Source organism: Myotis brandtii, unplaced genomic scaffold, assembly GCF_000412655.1.
Source record: "Myotis brandtii unplaced genomic scaffold, ASM41265v1 scaffold327, whole genome shotgun sequence".
NCBI classification, from domain to species: domain Eukaryota; kingdom Metazoa; phylum Chordata; class Mammalia; order Chiroptera; family Vespertilionidae; genus Myotis; species Myotis brandtii.
In genome coordinates, this window is record NW_005362585.1 from 114,590 (window position 1) to 119,705 (window position 5,116).

Here is a 5,116-nt window from a genome sequence, read left to right on the forward strand (position 1 = left end):
TCATCAATGTTTCTAACTATCTCTCTCCCTTCCTCTCTGTAAAAAATCAATAAAATATATTTTAAAAAAAGAACATCAGCAGTATTCATTGGAAACAGATAAGAACATGGCAGTTGCTGACTTAAATTTTCTTCTGATGTGTTTTCGTATTCGAGTTTATTTTACTCGATTAAGAAATGTTGCATAAAGCCTGAGTGGTGAGTTGATGCTAGGGCTGAATTAAAATTAAAGAGCAGTCAACTACTTGTTTTGGGCTTGTGGGAGAAATTAGTCACTTAGTCACTCTCAGATCTGTTATCTTCTCTCTTTTAAAAAAAAATTTTTTATTTGAGCCCTAACCAGTTTGGCTCAATGGATAGACCATTGGCCTGTAGGCTGAAGGGTCCCGGGTTCGATTCTGGTCAAGGGCACATACCTCAGTTGCAGGCTCCTCCCCGGCCCAGGTCCTGATCAGGGCAAGTGCAGAAGACAACCAATCGATGTTTCTCTCACATTGATATTTTTCCTCTGTCTTTCCCTTTCTCTTCCACTCTCTCTAAAAATCAATGGAAAAATATCCTCAGGTGAGGATTAAAAAATAATAATAAATTTTTATTGAATTTATTGGGATGACATTGGTTAATAAAATGATATAGGTTTCAGGTGTACAATTCTATAATACATCATCTGTATATTGTACTGTGTGTTCATCACCCCAAGTCAAGTCTCTTTCCATCACCATTTATCCCCTCTTCACCCTCTTCTCCTTCCTCCCACCTCCCATCCCTGTCTCTGATAATCACCATACTGCTGGCTATATCCATGAGGTGTTTTTTCCCTTACTTACCCCCTCTCTTTATCTCTTGACATCTTCCCCCTTCCAGTGTTCAGGAGTGAGCTTGGCCGTCACCAATAAAACATGTGCAGGATTGTCCAGGGAAGTATTCAGTGTTGCTCCAAATTTTGGGAGGAATGCAGTGACAATGGCTTTTATTTCCTGGAACAAAGACTTAATTGTAAATCTAAAATTTGAAAGAAAAGTAAAATCCTACCCTGGCAGGTGGTTGATCTTTGGCCTATAAACCCAGGTCACAGTTTGATTCCAGGTCAGGGCACGTGCCTGGGTTGCAGTTGTGGGCTCAATCCCCAGCAGGGGGCGTGCAGGAGGCAGCTAATTGATGGTTCTCATCATTGATGTTTCTGTCTCTCCCTCTCCCTTCCTCTCTGAAATTAATTACAAAAAATATTTTTTTTAAAAAAGTAAAATCCCAAATGCGCACCATATCCTTTATTTATTTTAAATGGATTTTCTTTGTTTCCTCTGTATAAATATATTGATGTCTTCATATGAGACTTAATTGGAATTTCTTATTTAGAAGGTACTTTTTTGCCTTCTAAATAGTAATAACAGTAGCACTCAACCAGGATTCAGGTGTCATATGATCACTCCCTATCCATTACTGTTTTAAAGGTAACATAACAGAAAAAAAGAAAAACTTGTGCATAAATGTGGTGCTTAGGTTTTAAGAGTCTGACATTTCTGACTTGAACCTGGGCTCAGCTTCTTAAAATTAAAAAAAAATGCTCACCTCCTTTATACATATTTATTCAAGCTATAACATTACAAATCCTTTGGTGCTAACATGTACTTGTGAATGACCAAAGCCTATGGCAATAGGGCAGCATTTGAGACCTATATTGTATCCTTCATCTATCCTGTTAAATTTTAAAAGAGTGTATTTTTATGGGAAAATGTCCCATTCCTCTGTCCACCTCTCAGAAGAAGTACCCCCCAACTCATCTGAAGTGGCAGAAATCATTTAAGTGTATTTGGGTTTGGGCTTTTAAATGCTTTTAGATAGAGTACGTACTTATTATATGTCAGGCTCTGTGTTAAGCACCTTACATATACAATCTCAGTTGATCCTCCCAGCAACTCTGAGAGAGAGGTACTACTACTGTCCCTATTTTTTTAAAATAGGTTTTATTGATTTTTACAGAGAGGAAGGGAGAGGGATAGAGAGTTAGAAACATCGATGAAAGAGAAACATCGACCAGCTGCCTCCTGCACACCCCCAACTGGGGATGTGCCCACAACCAAGGTACATGCCCTTGACCAGAATCGAACCTGGGACCCTTCAGTCCGCAGGCCGATGCTCTATCCACTGAGCCAAACCAGCTAGGGCTGTCCCTATTTTTATGATTGAGGAAATTGAAGCTTACAGAGTTTAGCCAATTTGCCTGTGGTCAAACAGATGCTAAGTGCAGAGTCTGGACCCAAAGCCAGAAAGAGCAGTTTAATTCCAAAATCCATACTCTTAACCACTACATTATACTGCTCAGCAATAATAACAATAGTAAAAATAATAGCAACAGTTTATTGAGAACCTGCTGTAATAGCCAGGTACAGTATTAAATACTTCGCATACTTCAAGCCACTTCACCTTCACATCAAATGTATGAAGACTGTATCATTGCTCCCATTTTGCCAGACGAAGAAACTGAAACTTACATCTAGTATCTCATTTATTTAGGGTCACATGTTTGAGATTGGTAAGCGGGAGTCTATCAAAGCATGAGATCAATATGGTTGAGGATATATTTCACCAAGGTAGAGCAGAACCTGAATCTTGCCTCAAATACAGTGGGGCCTTGACTTACGAGTGTCCCGACTAACGAGTTTTTCGAGATATGAGCCGTCTCTCGGCCGATTTTTTGCTTTGAGTTGCGAGCTAAAATTCTGGTTACGAGCCAGCTTCAGATACCCCACCGCTAGTTGGCGCAGCGAACGTCACAGTGAACGCCACAACATCAGCCCAGCATCACGTGTCTCACTCGTTCACTTTATGATTTGACATATGAGTAATTTGAGTTACGAGCTCCGTCACGGAACAAATTAAACTCGTAAGTCAAGGCCCCACTGTACTTGGTTCCACACGTCTCCGAGGGAAATCTATGCCTGGAGTATAAAACAAAGCAAAGTGACTCATATTAGCAGGAGCGTTGGCCCCAAGTTCCATTGTACCACTGTAAGGATTGAGATTTTGCTATGCTAGAAAGGCTTGAGGCCCCCAAAGCCCACATGCTAGGCGTGGCTCTTTCTTTACTGACGTAACAAAGCCCCCTACCTAGGGTTGCAAGAAGGAAAGAAACACCATTTGTCTCCATGCCTGGGAGCCTCTGTCCCTAGAACATGGCTACAAAGAGAGGGTGAGCAAAAGGGCACTAACAAAAGATAGAGACAGCCTGCAAGCAACACGCACTTCTTTAAAGACTCCTCTGAAAGTGCCACCAACTGTGACTGTGGTTCAACCTACTGCCCTGGAGTCTTCCCAATCCAGATCAGCACTCCTGTGGAGGGGTGGAGGTAGGAGTGGAGGAGAAGACTAACCCTGAGCTTCCTTTCACCTAAAGATCAGCATTACCATAGCAAGTAAGTGGTAGAGCTTAGGTTTAAGCTGAAATCTGTCTCTTAACCACTATTCCAGAGGGAGGGGCATAGCAAAATTCACTGTGGGTGCTTTTCAAAATACATATAGCCCCCCAGGCAGTTAGAAAGCCTAAACAAGGTAACTGTACAAATTACTAAAGATGAGGGGGGATCAAAGATGGGCAGAGAAACATTTAAATAGGATGAAGTAAAAACAAAACACCAAAGTTCTCTATGTACTGATGAGGAGAAATGTTACTTTGAGGTTACAAAACCAAGGTCTAGAACAGCGTACCCACAATGTTATCTTATGTATAAAAAAAGGGGAGATAGCCTGGACGCAGTGGGTCAGTGGCTGAGCATCAACTTATGAATACATTGTTTGCGGGTAGTTTTTATCGCGCGCTAACAGTTGGCTCTACTTCTTACAGTCAACGTAAAACGTATAAATACGTTTCCCGCATACAATGTGTGAACGAGGAGGTCATGGTCTGATTCCCGGACAGGGCATATGCCTGGGTTGCAGGCTCAAGGGCGTGCGTGCAGGAGGCAGCTCATCAATGATTCTCTCTCATCATTGATGTTCTATCTCTCCCTCTCCCTTCCTCTCTGAAATCAATAAAAATATATTTTTAAAAAAAGAAAAGGAGAGATAATAAGTGTATGTATACATGCTTAATTTTGTCCACTGAAAGGAAAAATAAGAAGCCAATAATAGATACCTGTAGGAGGCAAGAGAAAATGAGGGCTGTGGGGTCAGAAGTGGGAATGAGATCCCTTTTTTAAAACAATGTTTATTGTTGAGAGTATTATAGATGTCCTCCCTCTTTTTCCCCCATTGCCCCCCTCCACCCGGATCCTGCCCCACTCCAGACCTTCACACCCCTATTGTCTGTGTTCTTGGGCAATGTATATCTATATACATAAAAGGCTAAGTGCCCAACCATCCAACTGGTCGCTATGACGTGCACTGAGCACCAGGGGGCAGATGTTCAACACAGGAGCTGCTGTGACACACACTGGCACCTGGACCTAGTGCCCACAAAGCAACACTCGGCTTCCCCCAAGTGGGACACAGGCCGTGCCACCACTCCGGAGCGACAGCCCACCAAATCACAGCTAACACTGCTGAGACCCCATGGCGCAAAATGCGGCCCACAGCCCAGCCCAGCCTGGAAACAGTCACTGTGGGCACCTGGTAATGACATCACGTAGCAATGCCCAGCTTCCTCTCCCTAATGATGACAGTTTCTTCAGCCCAGGAACCCGACTTGCTTTATAGTCAGATGCAAACATTTGACACTTTAACCAAATGTTTGTGAAGCATTTTCCCATGCCTCATCTCATTTGATCCTCACAGAAGTCCTGGAGGAGGTAGATAGGAGACTCGGTGGAATCCTATTTTCTTTTCATTAGCTGGAAAACGAAGACTTAGAAAGTTTAGAAACTTGACCCAACTGAAAAGAAGTAAGAAATGGTGGACCTTGAAAATGACTTCAGGTTTTCTCACTGCGCAGAATATAGTCAAACACTGCTGCAGTTAAATATTTTACCCTTTGTTCTCCCTGCGTGATCTACAATAATAACCTGCTTTGTGTTGATATTACTGCTATGTTGCTGACAATTATCCGAAAGAGAAGTTGGGGTGCTTCACTGGGCTGGAAAAAGTTTAGCTAAATCAGAAAGCAGGTCTAATTAAGCAAGTTT